The sequence below is a fragment of the Sander lucioperca genome, chromosome 7 (assembly GCF_008315115.2).
Source record: "Sander lucioperca isolate FBNREF2018 chromosome 7, SLUC_FBN_1.2, whole genome shotgun sequence".
Taxonomy (NCBI): Eukaryota; Metazoa; Chordata; class Actinopteri; order Perciformes; family Percidae; genus Sander; species Sander lucioperca.
The window spans coordinates 13,149,115-13,175,039 of record NC_050179.1 but is presented as its reverse complement, the minus strand read 5'-3'; positions in this window follow the sequence as shown (position 1 = coordinate 13,175,039).

The following is a 25,925-nucleotide window of genomic DNA, read 5'->3' as shown; positions in this document are numbered from 1 at the left end:
AGAAAATTAACAGTGTGGACACTTAATAAACAGTTGTTTCACTGCAACACAACTTAGGGTAATTCCTGCAGGAAGAGAAAGGCCAAGAGCAGAGGAATGGCAATGAGACTCGCAGCGGAGGACTCTGCTGTGTTAAGACAGGAAGTCAGGGGTGAGGAGAGGGAATCTGAGAGTCAGAGTTCAGCAATCACTATTAAAAAGGGGACAGAGTGTCTCTGGCTTGCAATAGCCTTTCAGCATTTCTGCTTTAAAAGTGATCTTTTCCCTGATAACTGAAGCAGATAAAGAATCTGTCGGAGCTAGAATTGGTAGTTTTATTGTCATGTCCTAAAACACTTATTGAGATCTCTAAGTGGATGTTATATTGCTTTCTAAAAGGAACAGGATAAACCAGCACAGACTGCTAGCATTCTCAGCTACTGTGCTCAAATGGGTGTATTTATCAGAGATGTAAGACACACATCCTATAAAACCAAGGGCACCAGAGAAATTCTTCACATGATCACCGCAGGCCCATAACTGTCTGGGACAAAAATGGAGGCTGTGCCGTATGTCAGTTATATGGCGCAATAACCAACTTAAAGAAGTGTGGTAATAGAGCCATTTACCTGATCCAGAAAAACGAGAAGACCCCCCCCCCCTCCACCATCCCCACCCCACACACACACACAAATAGCTGCACAAGCACACAAACACGTTTAAAGTTTGTGATGTTTGTTATTTTTAAATGAGTATTATTGTGAATGTAAGTTGAAATTCTTGTGCACTATCAGCAATTTGATAAAAAAAAAAAAATCCACAAAAATTAGATACACATTGTAGTTTAAGATCCAAAGAATACAATGCAATGCAAAATACGTTATTTCACCATTTTGTCTTTTGTCTTATTAGGAATGTTTTATTTTGTCAATTATCAATGGTGTAATTGTCTCAGGTGTTTGTAATTGCACCCCTATTTGATTGGTTTTGCTGCTTGTTGCTTGTGATGCCTGATGAAGGTCTATGACAGACACTTGAACTTTCAATAAAGTTAGTGCTGACAGTGTTCAGGTTTTTTAAACTTTCTTTTGCATAATTTTTTTCCCTGTGCACCTGTCTACTGAGTAATGGAAAATTAAACCCATTATATAATATAGAATGTTAATATAACATTGATTTAAGCAAGTTGAAATTACTTGAAATTACATGCCACTTATTTTGTCAAAAGACCAGACATGAAGCTCCTGTACTGAAGACGTGAAGAATAAATTAAATGATTAATTACTATTATATCCCTTACATACTCTGTGCTCTGCTTGTTTCAATACAGAAAAAATCATCTAGTCATTGTATATTAGTGCACTGTAGAGTATGATATATGTACAATAAAGTATGTATAATAAGATGTTGCATAATGACATAACTGCTTGTCATTTGTATTAAATGTTTTGCTGTTGATGTTGTGGTTTGTCTCGTTATTGTTGTAGTCATTGCGGTGGCTGTTCTTGTCACATCAGCTCGGCACATTGACTTGTGTTATTGAAATTGTTAAAGATTGCTGATGCAGGGAGGCATGGCTCATTGTGCTACCTTTTTTTTTTTTGACAGGCAGCATGGACGTGCTGAGTAATGGGACAAGGGTGTACACCAACTCACAAAGAATGCTGAAAAGTGGAGTAAAAAAATACTAAAACCACCACTGCTGTTAAATGTGTTGTGGAAAGAGTCTATTATCAATGGCAGCTTACCGTAGTAATTATTGTGTACTAGGGAGCAGAATTAACAGAGAAAATAAACTTCTCTACAGTACATCCAGGCAAGAACTATTTTGTTTCCATCATTTTTGCTTGTAGCTATAGACACGGAGTATGATTTCAGAACAGTACAAGCTGGGAGAGTGTGTGAACGGGCATGTTGTTCAGGAGTCAGGCAGGATTATGCTCTGAAATCCTCTGAAACGGGAACAGCGGGGGCCACTTGAGGCAGGGCAATTGGGCGGACTGTGAAGCAGGTCTCCAGTAGAAATGTGCTTATTTATGTAATCATGCAAGAAATATCTATTCTATTGCTTGTGAAAGCATCTAAGATGGGAACTCCAAGCTTCTCTGTTCTCGGATTCATGATCAAAATAACAGTATAACTGCTCCCCCTGGTGTGCTTATCACTGCATTGCCTGGGAGAATAATCTGTGGTGTAATTAGTATGCACCCTCAGGTCAAAGTAGTGACTTGGTAGGAGTGCGTGTTCACATAATGCTCCAGCTCAGTAGCCTTTCTCTCACCTCTCCTGGCAGCCAGAGAAGACTGCACCATATTTCAACACTTCACTGAATAAAAATGAAAAAAGAAATTCTCCACAACATACAACTTGATTGCTAAATTAAAACATTTTATATCATAGTCAAAATGTCATAATATTGCCTCTTAAGCATTTTTCTATGTCTTGAGTGTTAAACCTTGATGTTGAAGAATTAAGATTGTTATCTCTGTCAGGGGTTCCTATGGGGAAAAAAAGCTACATGAAGCGGCTCACTTTCGTTGCCTCGTCTTCCCACACACACACACACACACACACACACACACACACACACACACACACACAAACACACACACACACACACACACACACACACACACACACACACACACACAAAAAAAACACACACACACACACACACACACACACACACACACACTGTACAAGCTTACACATATACAATTTAAAGACAAAATGTACTCCTCATAATTTAGTAAGCTCATAAATCACAGCAGGTTAATGCTCCACAAAACCCCTTCAACATCCTCTGTGTTAAATCATCACTTTGTGGAGGGAGTGGGAGAAAAGACAGGAAAAGGGGACAGGCAAGCAAAAGAGATAGTGCTGTACTTTTTCAAGTATGAAGTCTAGGAGTGTGTAGATCTAGCCCTTCAGTCAAATATGTTGCCAGGCAAGGTATTAGAGGTCTGTGAAGCACTAGGTCTTGACCTGCAAGCCTTGGAGCCTGGCTGTAACCTGACCCAAAACCAGGTGTATGCCTGTGGGTCAAAGGGTTGGAAAAGCATGCAACAAAAGACAGCTCCTCAATAAAACCCTCACTGCTCCAATTAACCATTTTAAACCTTGTTTTCAAGCCCTCAAACAGCTCCTGCAGTGTACAAGCAAGGGTTTGCAATGTGTGGTGAAAAGCCTCATATTTCCTTAATTGTAAAGGCTCACACAAATGTCAACTAAATGAAATGTGTAGTGTGTATATCCTAATAGAGAGAATGTTAATGGCATGCTTACTCCCTGCACCCGCCCGGCTTTGCTTTTACTTTCAAAATAATTTACGGTGCCTTTAAAGCACCCCGTCATCTGCAGCCAGAGACCCATAACTGTCATGTGAGTCGATCATTTACCCAGCGATCTCCTAAGTGTTACGTGTTAATGGGTGGAAGCTGTGGAAAACATAGGGAAATAACTAACACCTACAGAACCAACAGATCATCTCTGTAGAAAGGAAAGCTGTATCATTTCATAACACATTCAGGACTGCAGCGGTTAATCAAGCTACCTGCCAAGAGGACTGCCATACCTCAAGAGCATGTCACAGGAGAGGTCTTTAAGTATGCTCGTATGGGACTGTATAACTGAGTGGGAGTCTTCTTTCACTTACATTAGATGTTGACACCAGGGAATTGGGAACATTATATTTTGTAGTGACAAGGTTAATGTAACGTAATGTAGACCTCTAATTTTTGGTGCTCATTGTTGGCAATACAGGATACCTGGTGTTGTATTTGTTTTTAATGTCTAATTGTTATAATTGAGAATTTAAAGATTAAGTAATAATATACACATGCACACACAATTCCAGACTAAACCATTTCCAGACATGAATGTGATGAATGTTCTGCATATGTTCAGAAATCTAAAATAACAAAAATAACTCCGTAATTATCATCCTGATTATTTCAATATTTATTAGGAATTCCAGGCTGGGTTGACCTACCGTCTGAAATTGACTACACTTGAACAAGCCTACAACTGGCTGGCCTCAGAGGGTTATTAATTGCTCCAGCATGCCCTTGCACAATGTGTTTGGATAGGTGTTTCTTGTAGCTAACAAAAAAGCCTTTGTATTGCTTCACTTTAGTCCGTGACTCAATTAGGGAAGGAAATGAGAGTAAATACAAAAAGCCATTGTCTTTCTTCAAGCCACAGCTTGAGCTAAAGATGTTACATAACTTTACAGTATCTTCTCTGTTATATGTATTATAATGTATAGCTGTAAATCATCAGTAGGTCAAGGTGATGGTGCAACATAGTGATATAAGAGGTAACCGAGCAGCATTGTTGATACAACTCATGCTGTACTAAATTAATCTCTTTCTTAATGCAGATTCCCAGAATCATTCCAAGCATGCCTTAAAAGACAAGTGAACATTAGGTGGAACAGCACGTGAACATTAGTGAATGCAAAATAATGATATTACAGAGGTGCAACTAATAATTATTTTCATTATCTATTTTAATTAATTGATCATTTGTTTTAAAAAATGCTCATCATAATTTCATAAGCCCAAATTGGCATCTTCAAATTGCATGTTTTTGTCTCGCCGACAGTCCAAAACCCCAATAATATTCAGTTAACCATCACATAAGGCAAATAAAAGGAGCTGGAAACTGTATTTCTTGCTTGAAAAATGACAATTAACCGATTCATGTTCTGCCAATCAACTTATCAATTAATTGACTAATCATTTCAGCTCTAACACAGTACAACCTCAGGTTCAAGTTAGTTTGGATTTCTTAATACAAACCAACAATATGACACAATTTGAAGTTAAAAAACGTTTAAAATTATATAATATATATATATATATATATATATATATATATATATATATATATATATATATATACAGGCGGCGTCGCAGCTGGTGTAGTTCTGTCAACATACATCCCTACTACATCAAAACCTTGAAAATACACAAGCCTTTCAGACAATTTCCTTTGTAACACTGTGTTCACAGTCTGCTTTGTCTCTCTCTTTTACCCCTGTGTGCCTCACCCCAGCCCAGCTCCCCTCATTCACTCTACTAGTCTTGTAAAGGGGTTTCCTAGTGAGGTGAATTTCAGCATGCACTTGCCAAGTGACCCATGACCATGGGCGGACAAGGTTACCAGCCATGACTTTCACAGCCGTTTCTGCCTCCATGCGAGTCTCTGTGTTGCCCTGCCTGAAATAGTAAGTTGGATACTGTCTGTAATGAAATGCGCAGAACTGAGAGGCTCAGGACAAACCTGCTGTTCTGATGCCCTTCAGGCTCAAGCTGACAAAAACATCAAGACAATGACAGCAAAGTATGAGAGGTGAACAAAACCCCAAAGGATGTTAGAGAGAGAGGGGAGCAAAAGGTGACAGAGCACTAGAATCCACACGATAAATAAAAGTGCAATTTAGCACCGTTATGGGTCCTTTGTCTTGTACAGTGCACCTGTGCGACAGGACTTATAGCTGCCATGTAGAACAGTTTTTGGATGCGGACCCTTTTACATGAATAGGATAGAAATAGAACACACTGTACACAACACTGTAGGTTTTAAGTGTACAGGAGCAGTTTTAGACTCCTCAGTTGCTCTTTGTTAAATCTGTGATCTAAGATACACCACACATACACAACATTTTGATTCAAATCAACATGTCAGCTCTTTGATGTATGAGGATAATTACATTTTTAGGTGGAGGAGAGTTGTGACATACACCTATTGTAATTTTTGACAGTTTTCAGAAAAATGTGAGTCATTTTAGTGTCTTATTTAAACTACATCATGTGATACACACCTGCAAATCAACATTATGGGCCAATAAAACCATTAGAATAACATCCAATTACAGTGACATTTAATTATCTTTCTTAAAATAAGAAAAACAGCATTTCGTTTTCTGTAAAAGGCTGCATTAGAAGTGTTGCGTATTATACTACATTCAGGCCCATACAACTTTTTGATACTAGCAAAAAATACTATTATATATTTTTTTTAGACTCTTATTATTTCATCTTTTTTTGCAACAGAAAATACTCAAATCTAATTGGTCACCACTTCTCTAAACATATGCCTGTGAGTGCATTGTAATGCATTTCTTATTTTAGTGATGAAAACAAGCCAGCTTTTGAGCGCTATCACACACAAGAGACAACATGTCCTTTCCATTGTTTACTAAAAGAAAAATAATCCAGCGCTACAAAGAGATGTCCCCTGTTGACATGTACTGTAGTCTAAAATCTTTCTTTGAGTAACACAATGTGACAGCATGGTCAGTAAAGGCTGATGGGAACTTCAGTCATGCAGGACAGTGTAAACCGTGCTAGAGATAAAGTCCAGTAAAATAATCTCATCTAATGCAATAAATTGTGCTTTATTATATTATGGGTAACATGTGTATACTTAGTATGCCAAAGATACTGAACATGGAGCGCATAACAGTTTTATGTAATGCCATTTGAATCGTATGTCAGCAGTATGAGTAAACAGTGGTCTAACACAATAGGAATTCAGATTATAACTGTCTTTACTCACAGTGTCATTTCAGTGGTTTAAAAAATCTTGAACTTGAACCAGCAACCCTCCGGTTCCTAACCCAACTCCCTACTGACTGAGATACTGCTTTTCTGATGTTTCTTAGCACTTTTCAGATGCTGTCTATTTTGTTAAATGTATTTCTATGGAGCTAAAAGTATTTTATTGTATTTTCTATGCCCTCTTAAACATGTAAGATGTCCTTGTGTATCTAGAAAGGCGTCCGCCAAATAAAATGTATTATTATTATTATTCAATATATATATATATATATATTATATTAATCACAGCTGCAATACTAAATACTGACCCGCTGTATATTTTGTTATTTTGTCCAAAACTAATCCATGCATTTATACTGCAAACTTGAAACATTAAATAAGAAGGGAAAAATGGAGACTAAGAGACAATAAAAAATGTAGCCTAAAGAATTACATGAAGAGTGAACAGGGAAATTTGAGTGAGAAAAGCATGCATGAATGGCAGCCAGTGCAAGGATGGCATAGTCAGAGTGTGTGTGTGTGTGTGTGTGTGTGTGTGTGTGTGTGTGTGTGTGTGTGTGTGTCATATGAGTATGAGCTCCCAGTCCCCCAGGGTGCACATCCTGTCAGAGAGATCATAATAAACTGTCATTTGTACAGCCAGGGGCTAAAGTTCCATGCTGGTACTGAGACCACAGGAAGACTGAAACACTAACTGATGCCATGCCTTAGAAGGTTTCCGTACTGTGAACACACAGGCCTAAAGATAAGTGTGAACATTTTTTTTTCCCCTCCTAAATAACAATGACACAGAATAAGTCTCAGTCTCAGTCTCTCTCTCTCATATAATTATTACTGAACACTTAAAACATTTAACCAGATGTATTTAATAAACTGGCAAGTTTATATACACTATATAATCCAAACCCTAATGCTGTTGCGTTCAGGACTCTCAATGCATGCAGGTCATTGTTAGGTTTAGCCAACAAAAGCAATCTGGTTTAAGAATAGGGAAACCTTGTGGGTTCAGTTAAATGTAAGTAAACATGTTTTATCTGCTGTTTAAAGGCAGTGTTGACTTTTTCAGTACCCAAAAGACGACAATCTTTCCCTAACCTAGTGTTGTGAGTGCCTAAACACAACCATTTAAAGTTTAATAACGCTTTAGTTGCTTCGAGCGTATATTGGGTTGCAAGAGCGGAGATTGCAGGAAATCAAATGAAATACATTGTCATTGAAAATGTTACTGAAACGTTCAGTATCAACATGCGATCTGCCAGATACGTTAATGTTTCCTTATTATGTCAATAAAAATATGCAATCCGTGCAATATTACGTTTCCTTTAAAGCGTATTAGTAGCAGATAAATGTAATTTATATGAGGCAGGGTTGGTCTAAAACAGAAACAAAAAGGTAAAAAAAAATCTTTAGAAATTTCGGGGCTTTGTATCAGATTACACAGCCTGGTCTCACAGAATTCCGTGAAATGATCACGAACTGTTAACACCGCATTACGTGGTGGTCGCGGCATGGAATGTGTGAAAATTCCATGTGGCCACCATGGAAAACAATGCCAATGTAAAGTCAATGAGAAGATGACGTAGCATTAGGAGCGACTACGGTAGCGAGTAGTATGACAGGCCGAAAATCCACGTAGGGAGGTTGGGTCAAACACAGGACTTTGACCCAGGAGACCGTGGATCGTGTCCCACGTGTCACGTTTCCTAAACCCAACCGTAACCGTCCCGTTCTTCTTTTCCTAAACCCAACCGTCCCGTTGTTGTCCCGCGTCCCGTTATTGTTTTCCTAAACCCAACCGTTTATTGTTTTCCTAAACCCAAACGTTTATTGTTTTCCTAAACCCAACCATCCCGTTCTTCTTTTCCTAAACCCAAACGTCCCGTTGTTGTGTTGTTGTCCCGCGTGTCATGGAAACATAAGCCCACCCACAACCTTTTCCTTAACTTAAGGGGCTGTGTTCATTTCACGGAATTCTTCCGTGGGCCCATCACGGAATTTTTTGCGATTCCGTGAAACTGCCACAGATTTTGAGTTAAGGGGCCGTGTTCATTTCACGGAATTCTGTGAGATCAGGTTGGACTACAATAGTTTTTAGCTAGGTAGGTAGTTTTTAGCTATGCACTGTATACATGTGGTTGCATTACCCTACCATTACCCTATGAGGGCTACTTAAAATTGCTAAACTCCTCAAGGTTTTTACCTTTCAGTCACTCACACAATTTTTGGCGCCCCCCCAAAAAGGTTTTAGCCAGCCCCAAAGGAAAATCACCGGCACCAAAATGGTGAGAATTGAGAATAAAAATAGCAATTCAAATCCTCTAAAAATGTGTTTAAGAGCAACTTACCAAACAACCGTTGAACAAGCAGAACACAAACTTGAATATAAGCGTTAATCTCAGTTTTATCGTCCAGCTGTACCGGACTCTTGGATGGTTTTCTGAACCAGTTTTGTTAATTGGGTCTCATTTACTTAAGCCTAATATACATGTTTATTAAATTGCCAGAAATAACAGGGAAATGCATAGATTTCTGTCAAATAAGGTAGCACAGACTTGTTGCGTTTACTGTGCGCGGACCGATCATGCTAACTGCCGTGCGTAGTCCCCCACCCACCCCCAAAGGCCCGTTCTGAGCCAGGAAAAACCCTGAGTGTGGTGATGAGTAATGTCGGTAGTATCACAGTCTTATATGCTTTGAAATAATACACAAAACATTTACATGGATAGAGTGAGGCCGACATATGAGCTCTCATGGCCCACCCACTCTCACTCTATAACAAAAACTAGGAATGTCACTTGCAGGCATGGGGGTCAACTGTACACGCTGTGTCACTGCAGTGTCATGTGAGGAATTCTTCACCAACCAGCTCCCAATTTCATGGCAAATTTCCACCATGCACTACATCTGTTTGGGGAATGTAAAGAGAAGCGGCAGGGAGCAGTTCTCCTGGATTAGGTCTACTTATCAGTTTATCATTCATCAGACAGCGGGATTCAAAACAGAAGAAAAAGAGAGAGGAGGAAAAAAATCCGTAATTTTCTACAGCCATACCTTCCTTTGTACTTCAGGATTGACGACAGGGTTGAGAGAACCTGATGAGTGTAAAGCTTCAGAGGAGAGCAGGGTGAAAGAAAGCCAGATCAGAACAGAGATACCATTAGAGAATCTCATAAATCAAGAGTGCTTATGGCGGGGGAATACACTCTTAAAGACCATCTGGACTTCCCAACCGTAACATTTATTTTGAGCTGTCTCTGTTGGGAATATGGTTTTAAGGACAGAATTGTCTTCAGTATCACTACACTTAAGGAGGCTCACTTTATGTTGTCTTCACTTAGTTCATTTTCTGTCAGTGATTAATAAAGAATGGCCACTTTTTTAGCTCAACACAACAACCCCACAACCATTTAACTGCAAGGACACAGCAGCACTGATGCACAGAGTCAAAAAAGCAGTGGCTAAGCAATGTACTATATGCCACACTGTGATGACGACCAATAAAAAAGCCTTTGTCACCCGTTCTCCATGAACATCATGTTAGCCAGGGTGAAACCCAGGCTTCTCAAAAAGATAAGTGTGATTGTCTCTGAGGCCTTCACATGCCTGTCAACTTCCTGCAGACACCTCTTCCTTTCTGCGCTTCCTGATGTTATCATAATCCGGGACCCAGAGTGGACCTTTGTGGCTCATGGCCTCGTCTTCCGCTAGCACACGTGTGCGTCACATTATCTGCTGAGAGGCCAGACTGTGCATCCTGTCAGGTGGGGGAGGGGTTGTCCAGCAATGTCGGGAACAGGAAAAGGAAGTGGACACGACCAGGATTAGGTGAGAGAATGGAAGGAACAGAGTACAATATCTATCCCCCGTCTCCCTTCAATAATTTATAAACAACCATGTCATATTTTCAAAACTGTAAAAAATAAACACAGGTTTTGTACTATGTCAGCACGGTTAAAAGCATGTATCTGGAATCAAACTGACTGACCCCACAGCAAACAGTTTCTCCATTCATTGGCATTCATACCAGTGACAGTCTACTGCTATAGTCTGGCATAGCTAGTTCTTAAGTGCAATAGACTGAGAGGTTTTAAAAAAAAAAATTAAAAGAAAAACATGTTTCTTTGTGTTGTGTGTGAATTTGTACATGTGCACATGTTGACCCACCACTTGGCTGTACTGTGAGTGAAAGTCAAGCCATGAGCTTGGTCTGGCGCTGCACACTTCACTGGGCTTGGAGCTCTTATTTCAATGGATGCCTAAGTAGAGTTTGACTTTGAAGGCTTTGATCCGGAGGCAATGCTATGGCATTTGACTTCTAGCTAAAAAAAAAAAAGCAGTGTGTCAGACCTCTAGGGTCACTGGGATCACTTATTGCGGCTGAAAATAACCAGTGGCAAGCCACGATTTGAGGAATCTAAAAGAGGGCTGACATTAGCAGGTGCCCTGAGGCGGAATAGAGACAGCTACAGAGCAGGTCACTGACCTTGGACCACAGATAACTTATTTTTCAGTCTTTTTTTTTCTTTTTTTAAACCTGAGGGCCTGGTTACACTTAGCGGAAAGGTTCAGCAGCTGAAACTGGTGAACAACAGCACCACATCACCAAGTGTAAAAACTACTGCAAAATGGAGCAACGATTAATAAATCACAATAAGGTCCCATTTTTCAGAAGCCTTGTTGTGCCCTTATGTTTTATTATAACAGCTATAATCAGACATCAGTTTTTTTGTAACTTGTCATCTGAAAAGTATAGGGAAATTCACATAAAATATGAAACATTATTTGATGATGAGCAGTATCAATTTATAAATAAGTAGCCATGTGGCAAACCACAGTGTCTAACTGTCCTTCCTTTATAATCAGACTTGCAGTGGTAAAAACTGTTAGAGTTAAATGTGAAAAATTCTCTGAGTCTGATCTAACATATTTGATCAGATCACCAACATTCTGTGGCTTACATGCATATAAAGCGCTTGCAGTGCTGCATTTGCTGATTCAGAGAGTCTATATAAATTAAGTGCTTATTGATTTTTACTTTAGTGGTCATTCTGCCCACACTCGCATGAAAGAGACAACTTGTTTCTAAGCAAGCCCAGGAGAAAAGAGGAGGAAAATCGCTACTGCCAAGAAAGTGTTTTTCTTATTTAGTAACAAAGAAAAACTTTGGAAGGAAATTACTGTAGCATTTAAACCCATGCTTTTAAAACGTATTTGTGTCAAGAAAGAATAGCTTCAGAAAAAAATACATAATAGTGATACCCCTGATTGATAAATCAACTTCTTGTAAATAAGCATGCCAAGTTTTGAAATAACACCACAAGATAAAAAAGCATGTAGAAACACAACTTGAGTCACATTCAAATGTGTGTTTTGACCAGATCGTGAGCATGACAGAATAACAAAGTTTCCACAGAACTTAAGACGTGCGATCAACAGCTAATGACAACTTGTGTTTCACTGTCAAGAATGGCAACATTGGTGGTCTCTGTGATATGTCACATGGATCATATAGCATTACTGAGGTAACTTATACAACACCACATCAACACCAGTAATGCTCTAAGCCTTGTGTGACACAAGCAGGTGCTAGGTATTACTGGACCTTATCATATCTCAAAAGACTGAATCCATATCTTGTTCTATTTCCCAAGAAATATATATGATGGACAGTGTGAGTGCCTGCAAAACTATAACTGGAGTGATTCCACAATGATCATCTGGACTACAAAATCATTCATAGAGGTTATGGGTTTTAGTTCCCAAAGGGCAATTCAGAGCTTTTGTCACACAAGGGCATGAACATGTGTTCAACCTGTCTCACTGCTTCCTCTGTCCCATTTTTGCTTGTAAAAGAATCAATGGGGCACAGATGTACACGACTGTGTTTACAAGTTAATTTCAGGACGTAATGTCACAGAGGATTTACCCACTGACAGGCGGTACTGAGGATTTCAAGCTACTGTATTCATAAATTTGGAATGAGGAAAGAAAAAGCCAAAACAATTCACTCCTCTGTATCAGAGCTCTATCAAAGTGTTTCACTAGATGGTAAAAACTAATTTGTACATGCCGTGTCCGTATTTTATGATATTAATGATATAGTATTCAAAAACATAAAATAAGATAGAAGTTGTATTGTGGTGGAAATCTAAGCATGGAAGCTGGAAGACTGTTTGGGCAAAACTATTCTATATCAACAACCATTTTTTTTATTTATTTTTTTTATCTTTGGTCCATGTAAAGGTATCTCAAAAACTAATGATCAAATTTTAAGTAAGTAATTCTGTTTTTGATGTTCTTGAGCTCAAGAGGATGAATAATATTCGTTTTTGGTTCGGGACATTTCCTATTAGATCTCCATCAGGCCAAAAAGTTACATTTTGTAACATGTGAATGAAGCATGTGTGTGTGTGTGTGTGTGTGTGTGTGTGTGTGTGTGTGTGTGTGTGTGTGTGTGGGGCTCTTGGGTCCCAAGAGGACAAGCCCATTTCATTTTAATGACCCCATGGCCTTTTTTTCTTTTGCCACCATCAGGACAATCCTACAATGGTAGAGCTTTAAGAATGTTGTTTGTTTAGTCAAACACTTTTGTGTTGCAAGGTGTAATGAACATCGCAGCCTGCTGGAAAGGTTTTATACTTTTAGTCCTGTTAATCCCTAAACCACACACTAACCCTGACTCAGCTGCTGCTCGCCCAAATAAGAATGGTGTCCTAATAATGGTGCCAACTGAGCTTGTGGTACTCCATTACAAAGACTTCCACTTTCATTAGCTTTTCAATCAGAAAAGGGAGACATCTGCATCTTTTTGTATTGCTTGTTTTTTTTAGACTGATCGATTCATTGTTTAGTCAATAAAGTATCAAGAAATAAAAAGAAAATCCTATCACAGAGCACCTTCGAAGCGAAGTGGTTACAGTGCATGCCACATTACCGCAACGTCCTGGGTTTGATACCAGCTTTGTGTCCATTGTTGCGTGCCATACCCCTCTATCTTACCCCAATTCCAGTCTCTGTCTCCACTGTCAAATAAAGAAAAAAATTTCACACCAAAACAATCTTCAAAAGCAGAAAATGCTATCACAAGTTCTGAGAACCCAAGGTCACATCTCCAAATGGCATGTGTTGTCCCAACAACAGTCAAACATTCAACAGTATTCAATTTACACTTACATACTTTAACCATAAATGTTCAACCAGACACAATCTATAATTCCACCTGCATGATTCAATTAATAATGACAATTCATATTTGTTTGGCTATTTTGTGTGAACCTATAAATGTGTTTTAAAATACTTTGTTTCTTATTAATCATTCAAAAATAAACGAACAAAGACAGTGATTCTCTTAAACTCAAAGCAAGGCCATACAAAAAAGGCCTTATTCTTTGTGTTCATGTTTGAAAAATGATTACAAAAAAATGCTGCTTTTCACTGTCAACATCATATTAAAAGTCTTAAAATATGTTTGGGTGGAAAAGACATGATGGGGAGAGTGAGGTGGAATGCGAAGGAACAGAGTGCAGAAGGCAGACGGGGAAAGGAGAGACAGATCTATACATGTCAGGAAATAAGGTAGAAAAGGTTATTAACTTGACATTGATCTGTTGTAGCGGCAGCAGAGCTTGCCCTGTTTCTCTTTTGTTAACCTTTAAGCTAGAGTATACTCACAAATGACGGGGGAGTCAACTAACGGGTGTAAATTATGGATCGAAGGAGTTCACACTACCTCTGTCAACAACTGGTGCCTATATAGTTACAGCCATGAAGACATTTAAACTTCTATAAGGATAACATGGACAATTCGACTATGCACTGGGGATTGAGTATTCTTTTAAAAAGTACGGCCAGGTGTGAAACATAATATTTACTTAACTAATTCTGGATGTATTATTTTGTGCAGTACTTGTGTGTACGTGCGGTATCATGCTTTTACTACTAACCAGTTTTGGCAAAATAGCTACCTGACAAAACATGGCAGCAATCTATTCAGATCAACTTTTTCAACCATTTGTTTTTTTATTAGCTAATCTTGCGAGCATTGTCAACACTTCCCGTGGTTGTTTCCTAATACAGGCTTATCACTGCCATTTTTGTGTGAAACACACACAGGAAGGGATGAGTTAGCATCAACATCAACATTTTTCACATCAATAGTATCTTATCACAGTTAATGAAAGGAGCAGAAACTAAAACAACAGAGCTCCCGCTGTGATATTGCTGGTAAATACTGTAGTGTTCACTAAGGAAGATTTAAACACAAAAGATTGTTGTTGCACCATGCCTGAATGAATGTTGTGGAAACACTGTAAATCTGGTAATTGTTGATGAATAATATTATTTAAGACTCAGTATCGACCAGTAACCAAAGTGACGCTATAGGATGACCTGTAGGTGAACCCTCTACTGTGGGGTCGTATTGTTCAATTTAAAATAATTGTAAAATTATTAATTATTTATGTAATGACAGGCACGACTGTGGGAAGCACCATAGAAAATGGCTATTTAGATGTACTAGTGCAATATCTCATAATAAGTTTGAAAGGCAAACGCCACTACTTTTTCGAATCACTTCAATCCTGTGTGTAGAATTTAGCTTTTTCATGAATATTCAAAGGCAAAGTAAGCAAACACCAAAAACTGATAACGATTTAGGTAAAAGGACATGCACTGCAGGCAGAAGGGTCATGCTGTACTCTTGTGCTGCACATCAGCAGTGCCTGGCCCCAGCCCAGTGAGCACTTCTACACATCCATCATGTCTCTTTTTTAGTCCATAAAGATGGCACAGACCTGATGCACTGAATGAAGAACTATTTGTTCTTCCATATGCCAGTACTTGTAATCGGTTTCTCAGGATCCTGCCAAATTTTGCCCTTTGCCAACAAGGGCCACATGTTTCCACAAAGGAAAGTCTGGTATATGGCATGCTGATGATTTTGTAATTTGGGCTTTAGTAGAACAAATCCTAATACCACTCAAGTCAGTACAAGCATATTTGTTTTACCTTACTTTGTTTCCTCTGTTCTTCCTATGTTTCTTATATTTAGACAAGATAAAATCATAAAGAAGACGAATAAGTGATGGCCTCTAGCTAAACAATGTAAAATAATGTTTACAATATCGAATGAAGTAAAACATTTATTTTACTTTCTTTCTTTCTGCCTAGATGCCCACCCACCTTAGGGCATTTTGTGTCTGACTGCTGACACCAACAACCTCACACATCCTTCTACTTACACTGTTAAGGCATTGTAATTTCAAGATGTGGGCTATTTTCACTGGCCTCACTAACTGACTGAAACTTAGCCAGTCTCACTGAGTTGGCAGGGCTGCTAAATAAACATGCATTGGTTGCTCAGGTTCACAACCTTTCCACAAGGCACAACCATGTGCTCTAATGGAAACATTCAATGTTGCGCTAAAGGCTGTTTTTTTTTCTTCTCCTTTGTCACAGTCCCGAGTAAGACAAAAATGGCTGCATAAAGAAGCCAAATGTAGGTACACATTTATGGTAAACTATGAATACTTGACTAAATACATGCCTTGCTTTGTCACAAGTGTCATCAGCCCTATAAAAAACAAGAAGAAAATATATAAATATTTTAATGTCCCTATACAGGTGCATGTGGAGGCACTTCAATCAGTCCATTGTGTATTCTGGTGACTCATTTTCACAGAGGAAGTAGACCCATGGGCTGAGTTGACCCTAAAAGAGCCAGGAAATTTGTTTTTTTCCACCTGAACTTGGCTATATCTCACTTTCTAGAGGTGCCTGTCCCACTCACTCACTCTCAAGAACCAAGCCAATCTCCCTTTGTAAATAGAACTATGTTTTATAATTCCCCCTCTCTCTCAGATGACCATATCAATAATGCAGAGGAACCGCATCTGTCCAGAGCCATGAGATTATTTCTCTGATTTGGGCTGACAGTTATGGTAATAGTTTGGCAAACAATCTACTCGAGCAACAATGACCACAGATTACAGCTGTTTTCAGATCAAAGAGACTGCAGAGAGGCCCATGATTGATTGCTCACCAAGAGACAGAGTCAGGCAGTTCAGCCCCCCACATCTCACTTTTGCCTCTCTGGTGTGATAATGGAAAAATTCCTTCATTTCTAATCTTCCTGGGAATTCTGGTATATTTAAGATACCAAACCAAATGTTAATATGACAACAGGTGGAACACTGTTTTTGTTTATGATTATATTGACAATAGTAAATGTCAGAAAGTTTACTAATACCACAATCATTAATTGTTATATTGCCAAATTAACTTATATTGGCAAAGTTGCTAGCTTGCAATGTGTTTAATGAAAGGCACAATCAATACTTTGGTTTCAGCTGTTTACAAGCATTTAAATACTGTTACTATTACATATTATGCCATTAGTTCTTTATATAAGAAACACATATAAACACTATATTTTACAGTGTACAAATGAATATGACTTTTTGAAACTGTTTTTGTAGACATGCTAGCTTAGGCCAGGCTAACTGTAATAGCATGTCAAAGAAAGGATTGTGCTGCATGAGAAAGGAAAGGGCAGCATTTCAGAATGAGACAATGAGCACGTTTACATGCACACCAATATTCCACTATTATTCCGAATATGACAATATTCCGAATTTGATACGGGTCATGTAAACAGCATATACCATTTGGATATAAGGCCTTTTTCCGAATATAGCATTTTCCGATTAAGACGTGGGATATTCCGGTATTATTTCGAGTTTTAGAGGCATTCTTTGGACATGTATACAGCTCATTCAGAATATGCGTCTCAATCTGGGTTTTTACCGCAGTTTACGGCCTCTTGCCTGTTTACAGCTTATGGTCAGCTCTGTGCGTCTTTGGTGTTTTTTGCCCCCAACATCTCCTCCCAGGAAGCGCGGCAATGGTTATGTTTAGGGTTAAGGTTAGGGTTAGCTGCCTGGAAGGCGCCGATGGAGGCAAAAAAAACTTCATTGAGCGTGCGTTGCTGTACACAAATCAACCAGCAAACAGTTTGCAAGGCTGCAGACCTGATAAGAAGGAGAAAAACAGCTACTTTTAAACATTATAAAAGACTTGGATATCAACAGGTTTTTGGATACCGTTACCTTGACTTTGATACAGGTTCCTGAACCAATCTGACAAAATCCATTGTACCAAAAAGATATTAAAATATTACACTACAAATCTTTATTTTTCAGCTCCTTTACACATATGCGACTCACAGTCAAGCCTCTCAAAATACCACAACACGTGCAAAGTTACTGTACATTAGTTGAAAGAGAGCATCAGTAGAAAACTATACTTTAAAATGTAACTTTCATTCTCTTTTTTGTGGGTGCCTTTTGTGTTCAGTTCAATGTTGAATACATTTTTTTGGAAAATAATTTACTTTTTCTTTTTATTCAAGCAATTTGTTGTATATTAGCAGTACTGAAAGCAGCAGAAAGGCAGACATGAGTGGAACATGGCAGATTATGATTTCCACTTAACTGGTTTTATGTAACCTTTACTGTATCTTGTTACCTCTAGTTCAGATGCCCTGTATACAGCACAGCCCTTTAACAGAAAATATAACGGTAAAACTGACACACTTGCTTCATGCGCATCATTGTTTGCTAGCATGAAGAGGTTGTATCTCAATACCTTAGATATACAACAAAGAAGTTCATTATATATTAATGACACAAAAGCTGTAACACCATTTGGCTAATACAAATTTGCATATTTATTAAAAAGGAGACATTTGTGATTAATGACATCCAGCCATGTCACATGTGGATGAGGAGAAAAATCATGGATCCTTGATCATGTAGAGTCCTGAACAGTATGCTACTGTAGTCTTCCAACACTGTTCTCTACCATTGTATGAATTACTTTTTATGCAGTATTATACACATTTAGGACCAGGTATGCAGCATTACACAACACTGTTATGTAACATCGTTTAATGTATAAATACGACGAATCAAGCACTAATCTTGTAACGTGAGCAACACACTTTGACACGACTTTACCTGAGAAGGCTGTATTAGTAACACACTAATTACAAGTTGGTAGACTGTATTGAACTGTAAAAAACGGTGTGGAAATTCTGGCTTGTCTACCCTTGATTCAAAGAGGAAAAAATAAAAAAAGAGAATAAAAAATTGTCTTGACGACAAGGACATTGTCAGATAAGTGGAGAAGGGCAGTCAGAGAGCTATTTAGAGTGACGGTAAATGGCCTTTTTACCATTTCAGCTACCCCTGCCCCCCTTCCCCCATTTAGGGATGGCATTAGAGACTGCAGACTGACATACATTTTTTATAGCTTCATAAAGTCGTCCAATGACCAGGTCACCCTTCTCATAACTAGGGAGCAGAACGCTTGAAAAAAGCCATTCATCACCATGAAAGGGCCTGCTTGTCCAAGCGCCTTCAAACATGCACACAGCCTGGCAAGAGACGCTCAGCACAAATGCTAACGTACTTCTGCCACTAATGCCAGATGACCTTCTCACATCTATTAGCGGGCTGGCTGACGCAGAGGGCAGACACGAGCCCCTCTTGTCTCCTGCAAAGATTTCAATGACAAGGAATGGAAAATATCATGCATGATAATGGCTGTTGCAACCAACAAAGCAATCTTTGCCATTTACTTAAACAATACAAGGTAATGTCAGGTGAATATTAAATAATCTGTGATTAATTATACACGCAAGAAATCTTTGTCTTCAAATATATTGCCCTGTAAATGAGTCGTTATTGTAGAGGTGCAGTTAGAGGTAATATAACAGAATAACATGACATGCTTTTTTAAATGTGTCCCCTTTGATTTGGCAAGCCAGAAGGACCTCCAGTGTAGAATTGGAACGTCCCTCACAGACAAACCATCAGACCACCAAACCCCATTAGTGGGCAATTAGTGACAGCTGGTGGGTTGTCAGCTTGGTAATGGCCTCAAAAGGAGTACCCATGGAATACAAAAACTACCAACGATGCAACGGTTCAAACCTGGGCGATAAAAGTCAAAACGGAGTAGTGTGGAAACTCGTGTTGTATCTCCATTTCCACATCTACAAATGTACAAAACCATGTCAATCTGAGTTATTGCTGTTTTTAAATGCATGGTATTAATACAATAAAAAAAACCATATAGGACGACAGCTTCAAATGTCGAACCTGGTGAAAATGTAGATATACTCAGCTAATCTCATTTCAACCAAAGGTGTGCTATTTTAGTGCCCTACCAGTTCCTTCTCTTGTTGGCCTTTCATTTCAAAAGCAAGGGCTAAAGTGTGAGAGGCACAAGAGGTGGCGGGCAGAGAAGAAGGAGGAGGAGGGGTGTGTGGGGGGGTTGAAGTAGTTTAATAATTTATTTAAGAGGGAAAGAAGGCAGCCAAGGGGAACAAATAGTGTTTCTCCCAGAACCAAGCCCTTCTGACCCCGGCCCTGCGTACCTGAAGCCCAAGCCCCATCGCATTAGTGAAATTCTTATTTGATGGCATTTTAATATTCTGCCTTGATGACTTTTTAGCAACATTTACTTTCTGAGGTCTCGAGCGCTTCCCCCAGAGGAAATGAAACATGTCAAAACCCATTACGAAAAAATCAAAATTTAAATACCTCAGCCGTGTTAGCGGTAATACACACAATCCCCACCGCTCAGAGGCAAGGCTCACAAACACTCATCTGCTTGCCGGCTCGTAATGAGTCTGTTTGATGGGTAAGCGATTTGTGGGTCACCGAGCATACGTTACAGATCCAATTTAACCCTTGATTGCTTGTACTCTGGAGGACCTGGGAAAACGTGTTATTGAAATTTAATACCAGATCATTTCTTCTTCCTCCCATGCAGGGACAAAGGTATGCTTACATGTCTCCTTCGATGGCCTGTGCAGATGGGGGAGGCAGTGGGAAACGCAACCAAGGAAGAAAAGGGAGAGACATGACAAGAGAGAAAAACAAAGACAATTTTGAATCTTTGCCTCATCTGCAGGTCTTGCTAAACACCAATCCAATTAGCCCCTGAAGGCGCTACACTGAGCACCAACTCAATTGAGAATGGGTTTTCTAGCATGTGATATATCACTTTTATAATAATGTTTATTGCTGTTGATTGTCAGTTGACACTCAAAAAAGATGATGACTGATTCAAGGAAACAGAGATCCTGCCATACTACAAGTTAATAGCTACGGGGTACCCTGAGATGACAAACATTAAAGGTACCATGTGCAGATTACTTGTTCAATGTTAACATTATGTGCTTCTAACCTAAAGTATTGTGTGTGTCCTTAAAGCCAAAAAAACAAGGTGTTTTCTTTCCGAAAAACATTTGCAAACCTGCATTGTTTACATCCATGTTAAGGTATAATGTATAATAATAATAATAGGTAATACTACTTGTACCTCAAGAGGCGGTAGTAGTGAGTCACAGTAGAAGCAACAGTAGCAGAGCACAAAATATGAAGAAACGATAATTAAAATCGTCTCCCCCAAATTTGATAATTTGGTATACATGTCCTCCCCCAAATCGATAATTTGGTATCCAAAGGTATGATAAGATTTTATTTTTATTTCTTATCATACCTTTGGATACCAAAAATAAAATGGCTGTTGGAACTGAGCAACTCTTCTCCAAGGACAACGAAATCATGTTCCACGAAACCAACGCAGTGGCATCGCAAACATTTTAGAGGCTGTATATGCGTGCAGTATATGCATCCATAAAGCTGAGTATGTCAAGTTGAATATTTTTAGAACTTCTCAACAGCCATTTAGATCAGTGTATAAATAAGTCATCATTCAACTGCAGAAAGGTTGTTGCAGATATTTAGGCTGACATGGACTCTTTAAAGTGCTCATATTATGCTTTTTGGCTTCTCCCCTTTCCTTTATTGTGTTATATATCTTTTTTGTGCACGTTATAGGTTTACAAAGTGAAAAACCCCAAAATTCACCCCAAAGGGACTTACCATCTTCCAGAGAAAACACTGTTCACAAACTGCTCCAAACTGCTCTATTGTAGTCCAGCCTTTACTTCCGTGAAGAACGTGCGTCACTTTGTAACACACGTTATAATGCTCGCCTAGCTGCTAGCGTGGCACGCCCTCATACTCTGCAACTGACAAGCTAGTAGTCCTTACTGCGCGTGTGCGACTCCCAACAAAGATGGTACAGAAGTGAGATGTCTCACTCTCTAGCTAAAACAGAGAGCTCAACACACAGGGTGAAAAGAAGAGCTGCAACATTACACCACATAAACCTATTCTGGTACAACTTCTAAATACAATTATGAACCTGAAAATGAGCATAATATGAGCACTTTAAAACTGTTCCAAATTACTGTTTTTGAATTGGATCTAATGTATTATGATTTTATTTACAAAAAACACTTTGCTTACTCTGATTTGCATAGCCCAATCAACCAAACTGCATCCCAGACAAATGCCCATAAATGGAGAAACAAAAAATGCTTTTAGGATTTTTTGTGGCAAGCAACAACATTGAGTTTAAAGTTCATGACAATAAACACTTTGCCATTCTTTTTTTTTTTTTTTTCAGAATTGTGGTAGTAAAAGAGGAGTTGCATGTGCTGCTGAAGTATCGTTGAGCAAGTCACTCAGCCTGCACATGATTAGTTAATTAGTATCACCCCTTACTTATTAACTACTATTGTCTGAATCCTTTTTGTTATATTTCATTTTGGGAAATCGGAATAATACGAGAGCTCTGAATGAACTGAAGACTTATTGGTAAGGGGGCTAATTGAGAGCTCAAGTGAGCAGTCGGCAGGCTGGCATGGCTCATTCACAGTATTTGTCATTAGACTCGGCTGCAGGGAGAGAATAGAGTGCACTGCACCATTCGTGTGTAACCAAGATTTATGCTAATGTCCCCCTGCATATGCTTATTCTACATATCTATATTAAACTTAATAGACTGTTACATTGCTTCTTAACCTCGGCTTCCATACATGATTACCTTTTCTGATTTCTTTGCAAAATGGCATATAAACACGGGGCATGGATTTTATCAGCGTGTCAGTGAGTTTGTTTCCAGTGGCAGCCCATGGCTCTCATAATCATTTTGATACTTCAGGGACTCTATCTAGAATGATTGCCTAAGAGGCTACAGTTAGTATGTCACTCTGTACATTTCCAACAAAGCTGAGCAGACCCTTAGACTTCGTACTCTACATTTGCCCAGGAGGTGTCAGTGATTAAAATAGTTTGACACAAATACTGTTCTTCAAGTAAATCTGAATCATTATATGTATTCAGCAGCACTTTCTACATTTAATAATTTAATTTATTTGGTTTAAAATACTTTAAGTAGCCAAATACTTTAAATATTACAATAATTACATAATATTAAATATTAAAAAGGATCATGTAATGTGAGGTTTTGATCATAGCGACAAACCTACAGATTATTACTACCAATCATCATTATCTACATTTCCCTTCAGTTCTCCGAGCATTTTAACGTCTTTCGGGATATTGTTTTGGTTTTCCGGCCCACAACTTTACTGTTTTGGTTCTCTCTCAACGCTCTCACTTTTCAGTGTCATTAAAAGGTGCTGTAGGTAGGATTGTGAAGATCCAGGACTTAAAAAAAAAAAAAAGTGAACATCTGCAACTTCTCAGTCCCTCCCCCCTTTCCGCTAAAGTCCAAATGGTCTCCTAAGCCCCTCCCCCCACAAGGGAGCACTGTGCACGATAGAACACGTGTGAAGAGGGGGGAAGGGGAGGAAACTTATCTGCAGCTTGTGCGCGGGGGAGGGGAGGACGCTATGAAATGCATGTGCCTGAGCAGTGATTGACACGCAGTTAGACCCCCCCCCCCCCCCCCTGGCCCTGATTGGAGCATCTGAACTGGGAGCGGTGGATTTTTGCAAATCGCACTACAAGCTGTAGGTGGTGCCAGAAGAGCCAGATATTTTTTTTTATTACCTGCTTCATGTAGTTCTACTTGAACATAGGGTCAGTTTCAGCAAATATGACAGAAAGTTAGTTTTATAAGGCTTACCTACTGCACCTTTAAAAGCAGCAGCAGCAGACATCCATTGTTTGCTACTTGCCCAGTACCAAACAACAGACAGACAGAGTTAAACTGGCTGGTGAATAGGTGGAGCATTTAGCAGCTAATGAGCCAGATACTACAGAAATTGGTGGAGACCAAACCAGAGGTAAAAGCCGCGTGAGTATTGGACTTACACTACCGGTCAAAAGTTTGGGGTCACTTAGAAATTTCCATTCCACTCCATTATAGACAGAATACCAGCTGATCTGAGTGGGTGGCTGATCTTTAATGCAATATCTACATTGCCCATTATCAGCAACCATTCATTCAATGTTCCAAAGGCACATTCTATTTACTAATCTGATATCATTTTAAAAAGCTAACTGAGAAAACATTGGAGAACCCTTTTGCAATTATGTAAGCACATAATGTAATCACATAATGTAATCTGAAAACGGCTGCCCTGGTTAAAAAAAACAATGCAACTGATCTCAGCTGGTATTCTGTCTATAATGGAGTGGAATGGAAATTTCTAAGTGATCCCAAACTTTTGACTGGTAGTGTACATTCGTCAAATAAATGCTAATGTTGCTCTCTTTATAATGGACATGTAAATAGGCAACTGCTTGGTAACAAGTTTGCCATATCATCTTTAAAAGGTGATAATATATGAATGTTGTGTTAACAGCTTGTTGCACTGCGCCCAAGTTGCAAAATAATGTTTTCATGCAGGTTTAAATTAGCGTTGTTTATGTCTTTTGGAGAGTGTATCACAACTGATGAGCTTTATGGCAAAAAATTCATGTGTTTTAGTTAAAGACACCTCAGTGTTATGCTGACTATTTGGGGCAATTTCAATGGTTATGTTAAGTTCGCAAATTGGATTAAAAATATGGAAGATTACTTAGTGCTATGTAGTGGAGAAACTCTGGTAGTAAACAGTTTATTAACAACTTATCAAAACAGGAAAAATGAATTATTATTATTATTATCCTGAAGGAGATTTGACTCTAATTAGCCACTGGTATCCACTGTAAATGTTGTAATACCAAGATGACTATAGCTGCTGTCCTTTACAACGAAGAAAGACACATTTTTTTCTACCAAAGTCTACCAAATCGTATAATGTGTCCACATCTAGGAGTTAAAATGATATATGGCAGATTGTTGTTAAATGTAAAACTGCCAGACTAAGGGCTCTGACAAATTTTCATGTGGGTGTATTTTGGGAGCATCGTACTGGTGAGATGACATTTTCCAGAGGTGCAGAGAGGGGTATTCATCACATTCGGCCATTTGGCATTTTGGTGATGCGCCCTGTGCTGAAGTTGGAGGAGAGGGGATGTGCCATTGGCGAGCCAGCACTGCAATTTTGGTGAAAAGGATGACAATGTTTAGCACTGTTCACCATCTGCCAATTAGACAAGCTTGATAGCATTGCATTTTCAGTGGAAAATACAGTTGTAATCAGGCTACGGCTATGTCAGTGAGGCTAAATATAGACTGATGGGTGATTCATGACATACAGTGAACCAAGGATATAACCGTTAACGAAAACGAATGAAATAACGAAAACTAGGTGGGAAAAAACACTGTCGTTAACTGAAATGAAAATAAAAACGTGGCATTACAATAAAGCGATAACTAAACTAAAACTGTAATGTCTGTTTGTAAAACTAACTAAAATAAAATAAAATTATCGAGTAAATGTCCTTAGTTTTCGTTTTTGTCGATGTTTTTTCATAGAGCAAATAACATTATATCTTTCCGACCATGACATTTCCCGTAGACATATATAGTTTCCGACTGGGAACCCAGAAATTCCGACATTCCACGTCAAATTGAACACAACATAGTCCATGTCCCTCGCCTGGCATCATGGCGGTACCGAAAGTTGGAAGAAAGCGGCAGTCCTATTTGATTATGACTGTGTCAGATTAAAGCAAGTGCCTTGCAGTGGAAGGTGGTAAAATATGTGGACAATTTATTACAGGGAAAAATCCCACGAATTTGAAAGTACATTTGAGAAGCGCACACAAGCTAGGAGGCTAACCTAGCTTACCTTAAGAAGGTAAAGGAGAAAGCAAAGCCCCCTTTCCCCGAAACAGAAGCTACCCTCGGTAATGTTAAGGGTAGTTACCTGTATGGATACAGGGCCAGGCAGAATGACAGAGACAACAGCAGGACAGAGAACACTGTAGGAGGGCTTTCACCGGCGACCTGATGGCTGCTGGTTAGTAAATACGCAGGAACACCAAAAGCGGGAGGAAGCATGAGTTAATATGTGGATTCATACTGGGATGTCTACACAACTGTGTGAGTAGATTGACTTCAAAAAGTTCGCCACTTTACTCGAACCAAAGTTCAAAACACCTG